Source organism: Cydia amplana, chromosome 7 (assembly GCF_948474715.1).
Source record: "Cydia amplana chromosome 7, ilCydAmpl1.1, whole genome shotgun sequence".
Taxonomy (NCBI): Eukaryota; Metazoa; Arthropoda; class Insecta; order Lepidoptera; family Tortricidae; genus Cydia; species Cydia amplana.
In genome coordinates, this window is record NC_086075.1 from 5038760 (window position 1) to 5062093 (window position 23334).

General features: G+C 34.8%; 1 protein-coding gene across 1 annotated transcript in view; it reads left to right on the plus strand.

Annotated features, from left to right (window-relative positions):
* Window positions 1-23334, plus strand: part of LOC134649371 (uncharacterized) — a 385348-nt gene that overhangs the window by 301507 nt on the left and 60507 nt on the right. The gene's annotated exons all lie outside the window — the stretch shown is intronic.

Here is a 23334-nt window from a genome sequence, read left to right on the forward strand (position 1 = left end):
AGAGCATTGTTTATACTGTACAAATACGCTTGAAGTTTAATTTTGTTTTGTATCAAGTCAATTTTAAAAGTACATTTTGTATATTTCATAGTCATTTTCATATATAAAAGTGTGTTTCGGATATCGACCGCAGCAGCATTACTGTTACGACGTTACCGCTGCAGCGGTGAGATCAGTAATAATTAAAATCATATTTGTGTTTAATATATATCTTCTCTGTAGCTTTCTGAAGCGAACAAACTTTCAAAGTGAAATAAATTCCATTTTAAAACGAAGTTAGTATCCTCTTAGGTCTAATGCATTCGCCATAATAGCATCTAGCGACAGGGCCCACTGAACTGAGAAATATGATTTTATTTGACGTCTCATACACGTAAGTACATATAGGTTATATAACGTATATACCTTTATTATACCGAATAGGTATTGATTGTAGTAATAGAGAGATAAATATAGTTACCCGAAACCAATGGCGCTGTACTGCGGCTTGTTCAGTGGTCACTGAATAGGGAGTATTGCTGCAATGTTTTGCCGCCAGAGTGCAGCACTAGTGACTTTAGTACACCATAGAGTAACTTATACATACTGTACCTTAAACTGTTTTTTGACAAGTTTTCACAGACAATCAAATATGACAATGATACATCAAGGCGGTTTGTTTACAAAGGGCCTACCGGGAAACGCGAAATCGAAACTCGGCTATCTGCCTCTTTATCCCTCGAATATGCAAGAGTGATAGAGAGGTTAGATAACAAAACTTCCACTCTCTCGTTTGCGCTAGACCCTTAGATTGTGACTTATAGTTAGGGTTGCCATAATTAGTCGGAACTGATAAGGGACAGTGGTATTGTAGGGCCATATGTGTATCTGGTTTCTGCTGTTTGGATCTGGGGTTTGGAGAGGCCTGTTCTAGAGCGCTATTAATAAATAAATAAATATTATAGGACGTTTTTACACAAATTGACTAAGCCCCACGGTAAGCTCAAGAAGGCTTGTGTTATGGGTACTCGGACAACGATATATATGTCGGAGCGAGACACCAGAAAGACGTATTGCAGCATTACAGTTCATAGTTAGGCGCCTGTAAAAGTCGATTAGCAATGTTTGGCTACATATTATTTGCTTGTAACGGAATCATAAAGTTGCGTAGAGAGTAATGCCACCATCTATTGGCGTATTGATGAACTAAGATGACAGGTAGAAGGCTTTGGAACGTCAAGAGGGGTATCTTGAGTGAACGTAGGCACGAGCAGGCATTTTTGTCGTTATGTTGGTAGACTGGTCAGGCAGGTTTACCAACTTGAATTGGAGGCGGGAGCGGTTGGCTCCGCCGCTGGAACTGGCTTCCTTCTTCTGGATCGGACCGCGCTAGAGATCGGACGTTAGCCAAGCTCGTGCCTAATTCGCTACGTTCCTGAAGGCTTACACCTGAAGGATTATTCTGAAAGCTTATAGATTCTCACGTTCTTTAACCGTTTAGCTAAGTGTTTTATTCCAAGTGTTATTTTGATTTCTTATGTGCCATTAGAAGCTTACGTTTGTAAAATAAAGATTTGAACGGTTTCATCATTTGAATCTAAATAAAAAGATCACTCTTTTTATTTAGATTCAAATAATTTTGGAATAGTGATTGGTCGTTTTGGATTATTTAGTACTAAAATATAGTAGGCACTAGTATGGGTAACGAGTCTGAATGTTTATTTCATGCGTTGGTAGCATACCTACTATTTTGGCTGTGAAGTAATACATCTAGGTACTACCCCCACGCGCCCACCGCCATCGGGACCATCCGTCGCCGACATATATAATAATAAATACTTAAATAAGTACATAGAAAACAGCCATGACGCAGGAACAAATATCTGTATCACCATACAAATAACCCGGGACCATCGGTTTCAAACTCTTCATAGGCAGGGTCAGTACCCACCTAGGCCAGACCGGTCGACAAAATACGGGACAAAAACGGGACCAGTAAAAATACGGGACGTGATACTTAAATACGGTGACAGTCCCGTATATACGGGACGTATGGCAACCCTACTTATAGTGGGAGTGGCGCCCCCTACGCAGACTTTCGCGTAATATTCCCTTTTGTCAAATATCAACATTAAATGTTGTCAAATGTTGACAACCAGAGTTATCGGCTCCGTACGTAAGTACCTACGCGTAGGTACGTACAATATCACGAGTCAAATTCGAGGTATTTATTTTTGCGGTGGGACTGGGTGTAAACATTGATTGCATGTAAAAATACGCGAGTAGGTAACTATAACGGGTTAGCACAGATTGACTAGCACGTTATCTTTTCGCGGATTTAGCAAAGTAATATTTTTGTTTTAATTAGTATTGATTTCCGCAAAGTAACATTTGATTCTATTTATTAACTGAACATGCACTTTAAAGTGTTGCTAATAGAAGCTTTCTGCAGATATTTCTGAGCACCTGCTTGGGCGCTTTGATGTAATTAGGTAAGTGTTTGATAAATAAAAAAAATATATATATTTGATGGCGACTGCACACTTCGTTCTCAATGCAGCGTGCATCAGGTATGTGTATCGCAGTCTCGAGGGAATGAAGTAAAGCCACGGCTTTACTTCATTCCCTCGAGCTTTAAGCTTAGCCAAACTTTGTGGACACGTCCACAAAGTTTGGCTGAACACGTGTTGTGTCGACGTGTCGTTTTCATGCCGGGATCGTCAACATTCACCCACAAATATCTAGCTACACATACAACGGCCAATATACTTACGATACAGTGTACACTTTTTCAATGCAGACGTGCATCAGAGTTAATACGTGTTGTATCGCAGTCGCGAGGGAATTAAATAAAGCCGTGTCCACAAAGTTTGGCTGAACACGTGTTGCGTCGACGTGTCGCGTTCACGCCGCGCGGGATCGTCAACATTCTCCCATCAACGCTATACAGAGTGTAGCAAAAGTTACACTCAAAGTTTTGGGTTCGGGTTGAGGCATAAATTGACGCATTAGCTTGCAGCATAAACTAAACAACACATGTTGTAAGCATTTGCTGCAACGCAAGGTTCGTTTGACGTGAAACTTACGAAAGTTTATATGTCGATTATTTAAGTTTAACGTGTTTAATATTCCCCCATTTCATGCAAAATTGTTTATATGTCTATATTTACTGCTAAAGCTTATTTAATTATACTATGTGTATACCCCACAACTTAAAACATATTTTTTGTAATTGGTAGCTTAGATATGATTCAAACTTCAAACTCATTTATCCAGGCCAGGGACCACATGTCTATTAAAAGAAAAAGAAAATATTAAGAATTAAATGAATCACGTCAAACAAAATTAAATAAGAATAATATATACATATTTAAAGTCAGGTCCAACAGTCATAATTATCATATCGAGTAATATGAAAGTAATTTCTTGAATGAACTTGAATTGAATTGTATTAATTTAACAAGTCTTGTCTGAGCAACCATAATGAGCAAATTTCATTAGTGGAAACTGTTTTGGCTTATGTATGTATTGAATTGTAATTCTATATGTGTTATATTTCGCTGTTTGTTTCCCATCATCAATATTTTTTTTTTAATAAAGACTTTAATTCAATGTTGGACTTGTGTTTTATCAAAGAAATAATATGCTCGCACTAACCGCAAACCCCAGAGCGACTCGTTCGTATTATTCCATGAAGCTTTTGTTGTCTGCCACTCTTAGGTAGAAAATTCCTTTACACATAAAGGTTGGCACTTTTCTTTGTTAAAACTGTTTATTCACTTAGCAGTAATTTTATCCGTTGTTTCACGAAGTTGCGTATTTTCACTCAAACAAATTTTAAATCCCGTTTGTTTATCCTTTCTGTGTGCAATCAATTAATAGGCAATAGGAAATTTCATTCTGAACTCGTGACATTCAAATCATTCAATACGCTCATTTTATTTGCAAACAACCAAATTCAAATGATTTCGATTCAGATTTTAACGAGTGTCACTCGACACCGCATTCCTCGGCTTATTCGAATCGCAATTATAAAATTAACTCGGGTCTCAAAAGGAAATTACCAAACTCATCGGGGCTTTGACGTCGAGACATTATGTTTGTATCGGACGTAAATTGTGACGTCACTGTGTTAGTATCACCGCGTGCCGTGAGATTGAATAAAATGTGCCCGGGATTGTGACCACTGGATTTAAAAGAACAATGTATGAGTAATAATAATAAGATCAAACTACCGGCTGGTGGGTATACCGCAGTAGACTCACACCGTTTCACCACTGAAATATAAAAACTTAAACTATTGTAACTACTCAATAATTACAACAATTTAGTGACAGTGTTCATATGGTCACTTAACCTTGACCGCCATTTGACAAACTCATTAAAGCACTTTAGAACGAGTTAGCAAATATAAAGCTTATTTAAAAGAAATAACGTTACCAAGATATATTGTAGATAGTTCTTAGTGCCATGCCCACGACAACCTAATAATCATAGATTATCTGACAGGAGCTCGTACATAAGTAATTAGTGATTTTGATAAGACAGTGTGTTCGCTTAATTAACAGTTTTGCTGTTGATGTAGTCAATCAAACTTTCATAAGTCAGCCACTAGAGAACGCTCGGCTTTGAGAATAACAGCACTGGAACTAATCTCGAATACGACTCGTTAGGCTGACAAAGCATCTCCGCTACCCCGTCAGCAGCCTTCAAGCATTAATTAAGGCAAGGCTATTGATTTTATTCAGCCCGTCTAATAAACGGTAAATTTGCCTCAAACCGCCGTTCAGTGGGATTTCAAAAGAAGCCTCACTATCGCTCTCTTTGTCCTGTCGCTGCCGTATTCTCTTTGATTGAGCGGACGCGGCGCGGGAATATTTAATTTTTGGTCGCAAGTGAAACAAGACCTTAAGACCCATAAGAACTATGGGCAATCTGAGAGCGCTCTATACTGGGGAACCCGTTCGACTCGCTCGGCGGTTGGAATGACAAGTCAGACCGCAATTATAAAAGGACTGCCACAAAATCCCTTTAACACCGATACCTACCTACAGTAGTTGCTTTCTTTTGCCTTTTCGGATAAAGCTAGGCTTCTTATTTTTTATCTAACTGATGCAAAAGAAAGTATCTATATTTAATATAAATGTAGGTTATGTTAACTACTACATATCTTCCTTAACCTAATTTATGAGCTTTTTCTAAAAATAGTTTGTACACCGATTAAGAACACATGTATTTTTCTTTTCCACATTTTCCTATGAACATATATTAAGAATCGTTTAATACATGATACCAATTAGGTAACAGCGATTAGTAAAAAGCATCTAAAAGAAAAATACGAGTCCAATTCTAAAATTTAGTAACCTCATTCTGGACATTTAGCAATAGGGCCACTGTAAATAAATGAAATAAGCAATGTCATTAATAAATAAATAGATGCTACAGGGAAAACGCTGAGATTCCGAGAATGTCTGACTTTGTTATCCCTCCGTAAACATCGCAAGACGGAGATCAGTTTACAATATTAAAATATTTTTAGATAGAATTTCTTTTGTCAGCATCTTTGTGTCAATGCGATTTTGTTCCCCGCGAGCATAGTCTAATAAAACATGGTCTTCTCTTCCCAGAGTGACACAAGCCTACGTCACAATAACATTGCCACATTATATAGCGCTATCGCATATTATCATATCTTGTCGCATGATGACGTAGGCTTGTGTCAGTCACGTGGTCAAGGTCAAGTCGGAAGAGAGTACCGGCCCCTATTTCACCACGCCGACATTTGTCAGTGACATGTGTCGAGTGACAATTGTCAAGTGACAGGTGACAAGTGACAACTTCGTAAACTGTTTTTGTATAGGAGTGCTTATAAACATGACAGGCATTTAGTTACAATTGTCCATCTTTCATTTAATGACAATGATTTGGTGAAACAACAGTAGTTTTTATAAGTCGACATATTTGTCAATTTGTCGATAATTCTTGACATGAGATCGGAGCTGTGTCAGGCTTGGGTGACAATTGTAGTGTTTTCGTTGTTAGCAAACCCCGTTATCATTGTTGCAGTTCATTGAAAATAAACGTTGGCAAAACTGTGTACCCTAAATTCACCTTTAGGGTACAAATAAAAATCGCTTTAAATCGCTTTTAAATTCTTCTTAACTAGCATTAAATCATAATTCCATTATAAATTGTTATTGTTGCCTATGAAGGCGTTTAGTAATTCAACATTTAGGATTTGAAATTAGTCTCAGTATAGTATTCATAATTTAAAAAAATTATAACGCGAAGTTGGGGGCCGGTAGCAAAATTAGGTATGTTTAGGTAGGTACTGTTTTTTTAATAATTTACTTGGGCGAAGTTGGGCACTAACAAGGGTTTTGGTTAGTTAGTAAATGAATCTCCGCGAAAGCAATAGTGGTGATATTCTTATACAAGGGAATATATAAAGTACGAATAGATTCCTACTTTGACGTCACTGACTTTGCATTTGCAGAAAAAATTACTCAAAACAAACAAAAAAATAATGCTTCGACGCCTTGTCAACAAATAATGTAGGTATACGCTGTATTAGATGGGGTCGGGACGCAGATGATCTCAATCAATATCATGTTAGTGATGACAACACGGCACATCGAAAGCAATTAACGATCTCTTGTGAAGAATTGACAAATATGTCGACTAGTAAACATTACCCTTGTTTCACAAAATAATTGTCATTAAATTTAAGATGGACAATTGTACCAAACTACCTGTCATGTTTATATGAAGTTCTATACAAAACAATTTACGAAATTGTCATCTGTCACCTGTCACTTGACAATTGTCACTCCACATATGTCGCTGACAAATGTCGGCGTGGTGAAACAAAGGTCTATAATTTTTTTGACAATTGTCGTACCTGTCAGCTTGGTGAAATAGGGGCCAGGCGGAGTATATTATTATACCATGCCCGCGAGTATCTAAGTATATTTTATACTGCGGCTGTGTGCCTGCACTGCTTAGGGACCTTTCACATTATTCTTCTGCATATAGGTACAATCGAACAAACTGAATTGTGACACACTATAGAACGTGTTCACAGTACTCGTACCTATGTGTCAAAATAATGTTTAAGTCAATGTAATGCCAATGATGTACCTATATGTAGTAAATATGAGGAGGTTTCACAGTGAGTCAGGAATCAAGTTGTTCAATAGTACATTGAAACCTTTTATTTGAGGGGCGTTTATGTTACTGTGTTATTTATGTATGTAGGTATATGTTTTACAGCGCCTCAATTGTATTGAACCAGTGGGTTTCCTACCTCCGACTCTCCATTTGACCAACAAGCATAGCCCTATAGCATGCCCTGTGACAAATAACGAAGAGTTATTTCTGAATTGAACTTTTCCAGCATAAATACGACAGTGTGATACGCAGTCTAATCTTGTAGAACAGTGTGAAAACGCTTTAACGCTAATCCATCTGTGTTTTCTATCGAATTCCCGCTACCCGCTAGGTGTCCGCTGCTAGAGTACCCTTACGTCGGAAAAATAAGTTTTCTCCGCGCTCCAAAATGAGTTTCTGAGTTTATCCATCCATTCTTAGTACGTTATTTGTTCTATCTATAGAAATAATAATGACATTGGGTCAGATTGGGAGCTGATAGTCCAAAGGGCGCCGTTGATGGCCGTTATTATCAACATGATAAGAGAAATTTCAAATTTTTCATTAAAAGAGGGAAAGGAAGAGACAAATACCATTGTTATGCTACACGACTACGACAGTGTCTCTCTTAGTGTAAGGCCTGAGTGGACGCTCAAAGCGGAGCGTTCGGCGGGGCGTGCAGCGTGGCGTCGGGCTCACAAGTGATGTGAGCAGCGTGCACTAAGGCCGCTCCTATACGTTGCATTTGTTTAACATGCACGCCGCACGGCCCGCCCCGCTGCACGCCCAACTCGCACTACTTACTATCGCGCAGTAAAAGTGACACGTATTTAATCACGTGAGTAAAATCACTAATAATTACGCCTGTAGGAGAAAGGCTTTTGTCCATCATTAGAACTCCCCAATCTAAAAAGAGTACAAAAAGAATCCCACTAGACCACTAAGACCCCGACATGCTCGCCATCCCAGTTTATCCAATTCTCTCCGCGGGAACTCTAACTTGTTTATTTCGAAGTTAAATGAGATACATTGTGTTTTAAACTTGAGACAATCCGTCAGTCCTTATTCAATGGCCGCAGTGTCCAGTTATTAATATTCGTTAAACGCCATTGTGCTTTCTTTTTACTTTCCATTGAGCGGTTTCTTTTGAAGGGAAATTTTATTGTACGTGCGCCTTAATCTGTGACATGACATGATAATTGTCACTTTCCATTTTTATGAGATCTGAGGCTTGGGATATTTTCTATGAATATTGACTACGTTATACTTATGATCGGAAGTAAAGAACTACCGGTACTCGGGTTACATTAGCCCTAGAGGGTAACATTACCCACCTATACCTTTGTAGTAGCTACATATTTGCGGCGTTTGGGGTGGAAACCCTGGGGCCGTGGGGACCATGCGCGCTTAGCCGCTATAAGGAGCTGTCAAAGCGCCTTATAGAGGCTTCTGGTGACCAGAGGGTTGGCCAATATTTTGCCCAGCGGATCAGCATTGCCATCCAGCGGGGCAATGCGGCCAGCCTTCTGGGTACCCTACCGGCGAGCGACCACGACCTAGGCCAAATTTTTTATTTATAAGTTTTTATTTTATTAAGTGTTATTATGTTTTTCATTAATAACCTATACCTAAATACTCATTTTATTCAAGTAATAAATTATTTAAATCGACACCCAAAAATTACCCTAAACGAATTAAGTAATTACATAATGTCGTTTTAAATAGATTATTTATCCAAAATAAGTGTTTGTCAGTGGGTAATGTTACCCCTTAGGGCTAATATAATTCGAGTTTACGGTATTTAAAATGCATACCGTTTGATGATCCTTAAGCACAGAAGTTTAAATTTTAAATGTTTATAATGTACAATGTCAAAGGGTAGCTGGCAGCTTCCTCGCACAAAGAATAAGTATTGCGATACAACGAGGAAATGCTGCCAGCATCTACGGCACCATTCCGCAGGGGGATAGTTTGTAATAATTTATGTTATGTTTAGTTTTATTTATTTTTAGATTTAGTTTTTAAGTTTTGTAGGTTAGTTATTTAATTATGTTTTGTTTCTAAGTAGGTATGTATTGTATATTAAGTTGGTATTGTAACATGCCAGAATCTATCTGTCATGTTATCATTATATGTAAACATAGCATTATTCTATTTTTAAATCGGCTAAATTTAATTCTTGTTTCTCACGGTAATTGGAACAGCTATTTTTCGTCTCACATCTTAAATAAGCCGAAGTGACTGAAATTCTAGATAAAGTTTTGAAGGGCCTGGTGATTTGTAGTAAACCATTTATTAAGATACTTGTTTATAAAATAATTTGAACTTTATTTCAATGTCATAAAGCTTTTGCATTATAAAACATTGCCTAAAAATTAGATTGGTTCTCTTAGCTCAAGTACTAGTTTCAAATTTCGATTAACACTTCGCACGTCATCATAAAAATGAATGAGATATGTTTGTTTTGGTTAAAATATTCTATGCAAAACTGAACCATATTATAAAGAATTAAGAAAGGGCGGAGCTCTACAATAAATGGCTCATATAAAAAAACAAAGGCGATTAGAATAGAATGGCCATGTGCGGGTCGGGTTCGCGTTCCGGGGGGTTCAGTAAGTTGCACGGATTTTGGCAATCTATTTTTATGTTAAACGTGAGTGAACTGTTTATCCTAAAATTATAAAAAAAAGAATATATTTAAGATTCTTGCGATAAACTCTTTTATTTGATATACAGCGCGATATAGTTTGAAGAACTTTATTTTTAGATTTTCTCATTTATTCCCCAGGAACGGCATCCATATTTAAAATTCATTTGTTTACAATACATGTCTGACTTTGAGTCACAAACTTACATATGTGTGCCAAATTTGAACTTAAATAATCCAGTAGTTTTGGAGAAGGTAGATTGTGACAGACGGATAGACAGGCGCACGGGTGGTCCTGTGGGGTTTCCGTTTTTGCCTTTTGAGATGCGAACCCTAAAAGAAACTGAGATGACAACCCACAGCCGTCATAATAATATTTTAAACCACACCCATTAAGTAGGTCAAGTTGGACCTTATTTTAATTAGTAAATAGGGTTAAATTTGTATGCGATTATGAAGTTCAGCATAGGTTTGAGGTATACCAATGAGGGCAAAGGAACTGGGAATAGCGGGGAAGCGTTATGGCATGGTAGGGATGTTTATAAGGAATTGCACAAGCATTTTCTTGGCCTTCAGCAGTCCGTTGGAACTGGTTCAATAGTGTAGGTGGTTAGGTTAATCTAGGTTACCTATGTTGTGACCTGGCCTGGACTTTGCTAGAATCTTATGATGCTGGTAGAGTTTGGGTTGGAGCATAATATAACGTAACTTGTTGTGGGGTTTTATTTGATAGTTTTAGAAAAGTTCATTTAATTTGTGTTAATTTTGAGGGTTTTATTGTTTATTGGTTTGTAGATTAGACAAGCGCTAGTATTTAAAATTGTACTAAGTGAAGTCTAAACTATTGATCAATAGACTTAATAAGATTATAAAGTTTGTGTTGTTCATAGTGCCTTTCATAGTGAATTTAAATTATTTTATTTATTTATTGATTTGTGCTCAGACAAGCGCTAATGTATGTGAATATATTGGTGAAGTTTAGGTTACAAATCAATAGATTACTAAAGGTTTTAAAGTCTTGTTTAGTTTTCAGTGCAATTTATTAATTTGTGATTTAATTGTCTTTAATATATTTAGTGTTTTGACTTGGATTATTTTAGTGATATTTAACACTGAAATGATCTTGGTTGGAGGACTTTATATATTAATTTAAAGTAGTTTTGCGATATATTTCATAGCTTTCTTATATAAATTATGGGGTAGATAGAACAAGTTCCAATTCAGCACAGTGCTGGGTGGTTAGAGAGATAGGGCGGGTAACCAAACGGTGTCAACTACAGCCCTAGTTCACTAATTGCGGATTTTTGATAAATACCAGGTGGGACCTGGCAGTTCCTGCGTTTATTAAGACAGGTTTTACCCCTGGAATCTGGACGATTTGGGTTGTCAACTAGACTTCTTAAAAAAGCCAGGTTCTAGTCCAAATATCCCGTATCTATGTATTTATATATTCACTTTTATATTACCCTTTTCCGGCTATATATCCGCTGTCCCAACCCCCTGTGTGGATATATTGGCCAGCACACGAGGAATAGGATCTAGACTAAATCGAGCTTCCTCACTCGTCTTAGTTAGCTGTAGACTAGAGATTACTCATTGCACATCGAGTAATTACGCGAGTAAATTAAATGTGTATCCCGGGATACTAGTTTGCAAATATATCGGTAGATTAGTTGGTTAGTTTAGCTGTTAGGGCTAGGTTTTATATTTGTTTGGCTTAGGGAGTGTAGGATTAATCTAGGATTATAATTTTAATTTAGCAAAGCCATTAGATATTCACAGTAAATAGCTAGGTTCCCCTTCGATACATTTGATATGGCTATTTTTATTGTATATTACGATTATAATTATGGGTTTATGGGTTAATTTCAAAAATAGCTATAGCTAGGATGTAGTGTGGGGTTAGGGAATATTAGGATTTATTACATATACTTATTTATGACTTGTTGACAAACTTGACATATTTACTTATGACTTTAAATATATCTTGGTCCTTTGCAACGCTACTGGTAGAAATATATTGTGGGAAAAACTAAAGTTAATAACCACAATATACTGTAGTATTGTAGAGTCAATTTGCTATGAGAGAAATATTTATTTTGCCTGTCCCTTGGCAGTCTGTATGACGATTTCATTCTGTTTTCTACAGATCTGTAATTTTCACACTTGGCCTTAAAAATACAAGGTCATATTATTATTGAAATATATCAGTGAGTGGTTTGTCCGGGCTAGGTCGAGGCAGATGCAAGACCGTAGTTTATTTTGGTCCGAAAGTGAGATTCAAAATGACTACAGCTAATGTTTGGATAATATCATTTCATTGAATATTGAAATACGTATACTACAAAATTGCAGTATTCTGGGGAATTAGAGTGGATCAAATACAGCTGCTCTACTACCAGTATTTTGTTATGTTAAATTGTCCCTTTGATTTCCTCTCAATGTTGACGAAAAATGTCACAAAATAATGACTTGGTCAAATGGTGAAGTAGGCCAGTCATTATAAAAGATGTCCCTTCTGGACCACAAAATAGTTCCTTCCGAACTGGGGCGGGGATTCTGACCTGCAACTGGATGATGATCACGGGTGTCGCGGAGGCGGAGCGACATCTATACCCCAAAAACAAAAATGTTTGTAATTGTGACATTTATTAGAATTCATTCTGACATTGACCAACTGACTATTACATTTGACAGACTTTACTACTTTGACATACTTTACTGACAATTTTACTATGACATTTCTCGGACAGACTTAATTATGACATTTTACTATTAATTTTACATCATATTACAGACTTAGTCAAACTAAGTTTAACATTACTAAATTTGCAATATTCTTTCTTACATCTCGGACATGTTTTACTTTGTCATAATTTACGGTTTAATAATTATTTGACATTATTAGGATTCATAACTCTTTCCTTATATGCGAAAAGGATTTCGGTTACTATTAGCGGTTACGACGAAGGGTTCTACATAAACACTAGACGATCATTTGGCCAATTTACTGATCCAATTCAAGATATTAACTTATTTAATTAGTATTGTTTTAGGTTAATAACATTATTTTTATATTTATTAATAAAGGTATTTACGGATTGCGGTATTTTAAAGGGTTTTAGAATTTTAGATTTTCTTATTGGAATTTTTAGTATTTTAGGATAGTCTAGGTCTAGCTAGGTAGGGTAAAGTAGGGTTAGTTAAGGAGAGAGGTGGGAGAGTGTTACAATTGGTGCCAGAGACCAGGATAAAGTTTATATCATTTGATTTTATTAATTTGTATAATTGGTTCCGTGACCGCGGATAACTTAAACATATTTTTTATAGCTTATATTTTATAATAATTCGTTCATTTATAAAATTATACCGTGACTGTTTTGTATTGTATAATTTATATTGAGATTAAGTTTATTTAATTTGATTCTATTATTTGTTCAACGTTATTAGTTTCATTTTGATTTTGAATTACATGTCTTGTTTTGGATCAAAGTTGTTGTTATAGTTGATTTGTGAAAACGGTCGATTATAGCAACACAATTGTTGTCGTGAAAACGGATAGCATATTATGGCACTGAGTTTTTATGTTAATTAGAAAACGTTTTTTATGATCATTCTGAAAATACATTTTAGGCGTATGTATTAATTGCCAAGATAGTCGTAGCTTTTACATACTTTTACGCGATTAAATATTAGAACTTAAAAAAAAAATCTTAGTTGGCTAAAATAATTAAAGTTGTATATATGGGGAGGCGTACATGTATATACTTATATAGTAATTTTCTAAATGTAATTTGATAGTTGATTGCTAAGATTATTAAAGTTGTATACATGGGGAGGCGTACATAGTAATTCTTAAAATAGTCTAAAAATGCAGTTTTGTTGTTATTAGATTCTGATATGAATATTCCAGTCGTTGTAGAATTTGGAAATTAGAAACTAGTGGCATACTTAAAAGTTATCGAGATTAGTTAGACTAGTTACAAAAAACAAGTCGCGACGGCCACTTTAACTGAAGTTGAGTCTATTATTGTTTAGAGTTAAAGTCATTCGTAGAAGTTTAAAAAAAACCGTCGCGCCAACCACTTGACTGCAATATGTGTGTTGTTTTCGTTATCGCTCGAGGTTAAAGTGTGAATGTGTTTGTTTATTTTACCATGTAGGGAATAACTTTTAGTGTGAAGTCAAATAAATATTAAGATTACTTACGTTTTTTGTGCTGAAGTTATGCTTAGTGCTTAGCTGTGGATAACATTATTTTACTAGAATCACTAAAATTTAAAACATTAAGAATACGTAAAATTAATGCTAACTGTACCTACGTATTTATTACTAGCTTTCAGTAGCAATATTTGCGTTTTCCTATCAAATGCATTTGATAAGACAATCTTCATTTGTCCTTTGTTGACAGGTCTCACAGGCAAGCATGTTTCTAATACATTATTCTATTAGTTTTGTTTTACATAAATAACTTTTTCGATTATAATATTATATTACTTTTTCGATTAAGGTAAAGGGCCCCAAGTTCGTGTTAGTACGTTATTTCGTTAGTTTTGTTTCTGGCGTAAATAATAAGGAATTCAAGTATTGTTTATTTAAATTATACATATGAAAAAAATCTGTATTATTTAATCTCTTCAATAAAATAATAACCAATATTTTAGTGATTAAACTGAGAGTAATACGACGGTCGAAACTATCAGACGGCCGCGAACAGCTGTGTTATATGCGTGCACTTTTTTTAGGCGTAAGGTGCGCGCTCTCACTTGTTAAACTTATAGGAAGGAAAAGCTAAACCCATTCGAATAAAAGTTTTTGGGAGTGTTTCTGTGGGTTCCTTAGTAATTGATTTGATAAGAAAAAATATTGAATATATGCATAGAAATACCTTAAAATTGCAATAAATCAACTCACGAAATAGCGGTCATTTTATTTTTCGTGTATCTCCTATTACGTGCCACTAACGAATCAAGGATTTTCTAGATACATTTTGAGTGCTTGTTTTTAAATAGAACAACGAAGATAATTAAAAAAATAAATTAGAAAACAATTAATGTATTTCATGAAGTTTCGTATGAGCGAAATTCGGTATATGTTTTTTTCACTAACACAATAGATAGATATACAATAATGTAAAAAGTTTAATTCATCTAGGTTATTTAGTAATTAATTGTATATTTAGGCACATAATTGAGCATTACCATAAATTACCTATTTCATAAATATTGTAGGTCTTTTATACTCAATATTGTTAACATTGCGTTATTCAATAAACTTTTTTAACAAGTCCGTAGGTACGTTGACTTGTGGATAACTTCATACAATCGGGCATTTACGTTGGTGCGTGTATTCGCTCGGTGTTATATGAAAGGGTTTATCTTTATTTTTTGAATTCTTTGAGTAGGTATAGGAATGCGTAAGTTACTAAGTTGCAATTAAGCTATTGTTTTATTTTACTTAGTGGTTATTGAAGCGGTTTATAGTTTTTGGTTTTAGTGTTCTTATGTGTAAACAAAGTTTGTTAAGAATATTACAATTTCCGAGCTAGAATTGAAATATTGAATAATTAAAAATATGTCAATATTGGAGTTTAACGTTTTACGGTATATACGAATCAGGTTACATTGTAGGATGAATAATTATACAATTACACGTTCAGTTACTTTCAGATTTTATTTTTTCAGTTATAGATACATTTGTCACATTTATATTTACATATTTACATAAATGCTAGGAATATTTATGAGTTATTTAAATAATCAGTAATACAGTAAAACATTTTCTATAAGCCACATTTTTGCGTTTGAATTAAATAATTTCAGATCCATGACTTTCAAATGATTAGGTAATTTGTTGTAACTTGTGTCATATACAATAAGGGCGTTTTTGCAGTGAGAGACAAGATTGGCTTAGCTAACCTATGTTGGTGTTTAAGTCTAATTGCGTGGGAACTTAAAAGAGTTGAGCTTAAATAAAATATGTATTTATAATTTCAATAAATAATTAGTACGTTAGGTTTAAAAAAAATAATAGTAAATTTCAAATTACAAACAATTTATTTACGTTTGAATTTCTAGTAATATCCAATTCAATTAACAGATTTAATTTTATAGTTGATAATATAATTGATCGTCACATTAAATTGCTTCTTTTTATGTCAAAAACGTTTTAATTTTATTTGGTAATTTTTAGATATTTTCAAAGTTTAACATGTTTATTATATTTTGCTGGGCTCTCCATAGTTATATTTTATGTCAAGTAAAAGAATTAGTATTGTAGTTTTTTCTATCACAAGTTGGTATAGTATTTTGAATTTTGACTTTGTAGTATATTGCATTTTTGGTATTTTCAAATGGGTAATAGAGTCATAAAAACAATAGTAGTTTTTTATAATAGATGTATTGATCGTATGTTTGCTAACAGTAAATTTTCATAAAAAGATTACAGATCATTAAAACTTCTTTGATTTCAATTATTTTATTAGCGGAAGTTTTGTTAAATTTTCAGGGGTGTGTGAAAGTGAGCAAGGAGGTGCATAACTATGACGAATGTTTGATGAACAAAAAAAAAATATATGCAGGACCCTGGGAAGATAGCAAGACTATAATCAAAACGCTTTTTTGACATTCTGACTGGAACATTACACTATACAAGGGAGGTAACACGGTAGTTTGGTGTTAGGTTAGGCTCGCTAAAAAAAAAAAGAGCATATTTGCAGATTTATAAACTGCCGCCGTGTTATTTCTACACTACACACAACATCAGAATAGAAACCCACATACCCATCGTTAATGTGACGTCATAGTGCTTTCTTCATATGGAAAAGCATAATGCGAGATGAGCTTAAAAAATGTTTAAAGATGAAGTGTATTATTTAGCTCATTTCGAATCAGGTTAATGATTAGTTGTGCTTTTTTATTGGTTAGTACTATTTAGTTGTTCAATTATATACAAAATAATGTTTATAATTAATACATTTTGGCACTTCATTGTAGAAGCTAAGGGTTAAGCAGAGCTTAATCTTTTATTTTAACGTCCCGTTAATGATGTACATGCTCCAGACTAGGAAAGGCTTTTTGGGGATATAAGTCATGAGTTACGGTGTTGGAATTAAATCTTTTAAAAAAGAAAAACCCGTCGAGTGACATCTCCATATGTTGCTTGGCAGAAGAGGGAAGCGACTCGTCGAGTGGCATTATATGCTGCTTGGCAGAAGGTTCAATCTTGTCTTACGAAGGGATACGTTCAGTTCCTTTCTTGGTCGTCAAAATGCAGACTTAAGTCGGAAACGTGCGTATGTATCATTCGGATCGATAGAAGGTCAGGACAAATGTTCTGCAAGCACAACTTCTATTCTCTTGTTGAGGCAGGATTAACTGGTTGCGCTTTTAATTGTTTATTTTTAACATGACTGGACTTGTTAACTTATACTCTCAGAAGTGTTCATTCCTCTGTTTGGTTTAAACACACACTACACACAGCCGCAACAAAAAAAAAAGGCACACACAGAAGGGAAGAATGTTAAAAAGGTTTCTTATTAGAGTTTAATTGCATTATTTTGATTACGATTAATTTTCTTATTTTGGTTTCGTTCGAAAATTTACTTTCGCAAATATATTGTTAATATATTTAAGCTACAGCAAATTTTGGGAGGCGATTGTAACATGCCAGAATCTATCTGTCATGTTATCATTATATGTAAACATAGCATTATTCTATTTTTAAATCGGCTAAATTTAATTCTTGTTTCTCACGGTAATTGGAACAGCTATTTTTCGTCTCACATCTTAAATAAGCCGAAGTGACTGAAATTCTAGATAAAGTTTTGAAGGGCCTGGTGATTTGTAGTAAACCATTTATTAAGATACTTGTTTATAAAATAATTTGAACTTTATTTCAATGTCATAAAGCTTTTGCATTATAAAACATTGCCTAAAAATTAGATTGGTTCTCTTAGCTCAAGTACTAGTTTCAAATTTCGATTAACACTTCGCACGTCATCATAAAAATGAATGAGATATGTTTGTTTTGGTTAAAATATTCTATGCAAAACTGAACCATATTATAAAGAATTAAGAAAGGGCGGAGCTCTACAATAAATGGCTCATATAAAAAAACAAAGGCGATTAGAATAGAATGGCCATGTGCGGGTCGGGTTCGCGTTCCGGGGGGTTCAGTAAGTTGCACGGATTTTGGCAATCTATTTTTATGTTAAACGTGAGTGAACTGTTTATCCTAAAATTATAAAAAAAAGAATATATTTAAGATTCTTGCGATAAACTCTTTTATTTGATATACAGCGCGATATAGTTTGAAGAACTTTATTTTTAGATTTTCTCATTTATTCCCCAGGAACGGCATCCATATTTAAAATTCATTTGTTTACAATACATGTCTGACTTTGAGTCACAAACTTACATATGTGTGCCAAATTTGAACTTAAATAATCCAGTAGTTTTGGAGAAGGTAGATTGTGACAGACGGATAGACAGGCGCACGGGTGGTCCTGTGGGGTTTCCGTTTTTGCCTTTTGAGATGCGAACCCTAAAAGAAACTGAGATGACAACCCACAGCCGTCATAATAATATTTTAAACCACACCCATTAAGTAGGTCAAGTTGGACCTTATTTTAATTAGTAAATAGGGTTAAATTTGTATGCGATTATGAAGTTCAGCATAGGTTTGAGGTATACCAATGAGGGCAAAGGAACTGGGAATAGCGGGGAAGCGTTATGGCATGGTAGGGATGTTTATAAGGAATTGCACAAGCATTTTCTTGGCCTTCAGCAGTCCGTTGGAACTGGTTCAATAGTGTAGGTGGTTAGGTTAATCTAGGTTACCTATGTTGTGACCTGGCCTGGACTTTGCTAGAATCTTATGATGCTGGTAGAGTTTGGGTTGGAGCATAATATAACGTAACTTGTTGTGGGGTTTTATTTGATAGTTTTAGAAAAGTTCATTTAATTTGTGTTAATTTTGAGGGTTTTATTGTTTATTGGTTTGTAGATTAGACAAGCGCTAGTATTTAAAATTGTACTAAGTGAAGTCTAAACTATTGATCAATAGACTTAATAAGATTATAAAGTTTGTGTTGTTCATAGTGCCTTTCATAGTGAATTTAAATTATTTTATTTATTTATTGATTTGTGCTCAGACAAGCGCTAATGTATGTGAATATATTGGTGAAGTTTAGGTTACAAATCAATAGATTACTAAAGGTTTTAAAGTCTTGTTTAGTTTTCAGTGCAATTTATTAATTTGTGATTTAATTGTCTTTAATATATTTAGTGTTTTGACTTGGATTATTTTAGTGATATTTAACACTGAAATGATCTTGGTTGGAGGACTTTATATATTAATTTAAAGTAGTTTTGCGATATATTTCATAGCTTTCTTATATAAATTATGGGGTAGATAGAACAAGTTCCAATTCAGCACAGTGCTGGGTGGTTAGAGAGATAGGGCGGGTAACCAAACGGTGTCAACTACAGCCCTAGTTCACTAATTGCGGATTTTTGATAAATACCAGGTGGGACCTGGCAGTTCCTGCGTTTATTAAGACAGGTTTTACCCCTGGAATCTGGACGATTTGGGTTGTCAACTAGACTTCTTAAAAAAGCCAGGTTCTAGTCCAAATATCCCGTATCTATGTATTTATATATTCACTTTTATATTACCCTTTTCCGGCTATATATCCGCTGTCCCAACCCCCTGTGTGGATATATTGGCCAGCACACGAGGAATAGGATCTAGACTAAATCGAGCTTCCTCACTCGTCTTAGTTAGCTGTAGACTAGAGATTACTCATTGCACATCGAGTAATTACGCGAGTAAATTAAATGTGTATCCCGGGATACTAGTTTGCAAATATATCGGTAGATTAGTTGGTTAGTTTAGCTGTTAGGGCTAGGTTTTATATTTGTTTGGCTTAGGGAGTGTAGGATTAATCTAGGATTATAATTTTAATTTAGCAAAGCCATTAGATATTCACAGTAAATAGCTAGGTTCCCCTTCGATACATTTGATATGGCTATTTTTATTGTATATTACGATTATAATTATGGGTTTATGGGTTAATTTCAAAAATAGCTATAGCTAGGATGTAGTGTGGGGTTAGGGAATATTAGGATTTATTACATATACTTATTTATGACTTGTTGACAAACTTGACATATTTACTTATGACTTTAAATATATCTTGGTCCTTTGCAACGCTACTGGTAGAAATATATTGTGGGAAAAACTAAAGTTAATAACCACAATATACTGTAGTATTGTAGAGTCAATTTGCTATGAGAGAAATATTTATTTTGCCTGTCCCTTGGCAGTCTGTATGACGATTTCATTCTGTTTTCTACAGATCTGTAATTTTCACACTTGGCCTTAAAAATACAAGGTCATATTATTATTGAAATATATCAGTGAGTGGTTTGTCCGGGCTAGGTCGAGGCAGATGCAAGACCGTAGTTTATTTTGGTCCGAAAGTGAGATTCAAAATGACTACAGCTAATGTTTGGATAATATCATTTCATTGAATATTGAAATACGTATACTACAAAATTGCAGTATTCTGGGGAATTAGAGTGGATCAAATACAGCTGCTCTACTACCAGTATTTTGTTATGTTAAATTGTCCCTTTGATTTCCTCTCAATGTTGACGAAAAATGTCACAAAATAATGACTTGGTCAAATGGTGAAGTAGGCCAGTCATTATAAAAGATGTCCCTTCTGGACCACAAAATAGTTCCTTCCGAACTGGGGCGGGGATTCTGACCTGCAACTGGATGATGATCACGGGTGTCGCGGAGGCGGAGCGACATCTATACCCCAAAAACAAAAATGTTTGTAATTGTGACATTTATTAGAATTCATTCTGACATTGACCAACTGACTATTACATTTGACAGACTTTACTACTTTGACATACTTTACTGACAATTTTACTATGACATTTCTCGGACAGACTTAATTATGACATTTTACTATTAATTTTACATCATATTACAGACTTAGTCAAACTAAGTTTAACATTACTAAATTTGCAATATTCTTTCTTACATCTCGGACATGTTTTACTTTGTCATAATTTACGGTTTAATAATTATTTGACATTATTAGGATTCATAACTCTTTCCTTATATGCGAAAAGGATTTCGGTTACTATTAGCGGTTACGACGAAGGGTTCTACATAAACACTAGACGATCATTTGGCCAATTTACTGATCCAATTCAAGATATTAACTTATTTAATTAGTATTGTTTTAGGTTAATAACATTATTTTTATATTTATTAATAAAGGTATTTACGGATTGCGGTATTTTAAAGGGTTTTAGAATTTTAGATTTTCTTATTGGAATTTTTAGTATTTTAGGATAGTCTAGGTCTAGCTAGGTAGGGTAAAGTAGGGTTAGTTAAGGAGAGAGGTGGGAGAGTGTTACAGTATGCACTAATAAATAATGTCAAAGGGTAACAAGTACTTAATATATTATATTAACGATGGTTTATTAATATTTTAATGTAATAGTTAATATAAAATTACCTAAAATGACATAATGTAACCATTTATACCTTTATACATATTTCTAAGCTGTATTCGTCAGTATTTTACGTCGTGTTCGCTATTTACACGTTACCATAGAGAAAAAAATACATAGATTGCTCACTCCATACATCAGTTTTAGTACCAAAAAGACTATTAGCATCTAGCATCGAGTAGCGGAACTATCAGTACTTACTGCTACTTGACAATAGATGTAGCAGTACTGATAGTTCCGCTACTCGATGCTAGATGTAGACACTGAAATTAATAGTCTAAGTGATGTATGGAGTGAGCACTCTTGTTTTACTATATTTCTCTATGACGTTACTGTACAAAAATAGTAAAAACATTTAACGATCTACGAACATACAGTATTTTTGAAAAATACCAGGGAATACATAAACAAATAGAGGTACTATTTGGTAGGCGAATGAAAAATAGAAGAAATAGAAAATAAATCCTGGCTTTTTTAAATTTTCGGTCGTAGCAGTTCTTTTAGGTTCGGCCCTATAAATATTCGTCATCATATCACGTGACGTTCTCATGCATTTTTAGGTAATTTTTTATTAGCTATCAAAACAAATGATTTGTAATCGCATCATAATATTAAAAATCTGAGCATATGCCATTTATTAATACAGCTTGAGAATGCAAGAGGACATAGAGTCAAGTGACAACTTTTAACTATTCGATTGTAGTTTTGCGGTAGCCGATTTTCATCTTGGCTATGATCCCAGGTATACGGAAGGTAAAGTATTAGTGCGCCCGTCTGTTTTACGATTCTAGACCACAAGCGCTACGATATTGCTTCAGCGGTCGAATTTGCATGGAAAGAACCCCCTTGAGCCACGGAACGATCCGCGATTGCTTCCAAACGGTACCTGTTACTATTCACAACTGCCTGAAAACTTGCCAAAAACCAGTTACATGAGGTCTTCGATTTTAAATACTTGCTACGGATTTTAAGATTAGGTAGACAGGGATCAGTTTGGGCAGAATGTATTTGGGAATGACATGCATTGCTTCCTCGACCAGAATCCAAGAGCGGCCATTAAAGAAAAGATTACGGCGCGTGGTGATATAAAAAATTTATGTGACTTACATAACTGCTATATGGTGCTATACTAGAGTAGGCGTACCTATTGTAATGAGGTCTGCATGACTTCTCAACCCACGAGCTTTAGTAGGTAACTATAACAAAAAAGTCAAATATCCAAAAAGAAGCCTAATTTCATGATCTGGTAGCCGAGTCCCGATAAAGCAATGAGTAGGTATAACTTAATTGGTGGGAAAATACTTACGGAATTATTCAAAATTCCACGAAGAAGCCTGTTCTTGATCAACCTTATTTTATATGTGGTTCTGTCAAACTAATGGTCGCCATACAGTTATAATCTATAGGAATTACATAGGTATACATATAGTTAAGTAGAGCAGCATCAAAAGTAACAGATCAGAATACGTACCTATCAAAAGTATTCTACATTCCTTATCAGCTTAACAAAAAGAGATACATTTCCATATGTAAAATAATAAGACTGTAATAGATACTATTGAACGCGTGGCACTGTGCACGATGGCAGCGCCGCCTAGTGTTCGCAACGTGGTCGGCGCTGTCAAATAGCGAGCGCAACAAAATAAAGATTATTCCTTAAAAATATTTACTATAATGTACTTAACAATGTGCGGAATCTATTCGTATTTAATGTTAAATACACCTGGTTTTTGCTTTAGTGAAAACAGTAAGAATTATCTGTGTATTTTATATTATTCGGTCAATTTCCTTCGTTGTTGTTTCAATGAAAAAACGCATGTTTCACTATGTTTTGATGACTCACTTAGTGATCCTCTTCCTGGGGATACGTACGATGCTTGCAATTATAAAAACTTTGACCTTTTTCACAGGTTTTAATCAACACATTTTATGTTAAAAATGTATGTTCTCCCTGTTGAGGCCTAGGCTCCTTTCTAGTGGTGCAGGGATGCCTAAGAGGATCTTCAATGAAGATTTGTTATT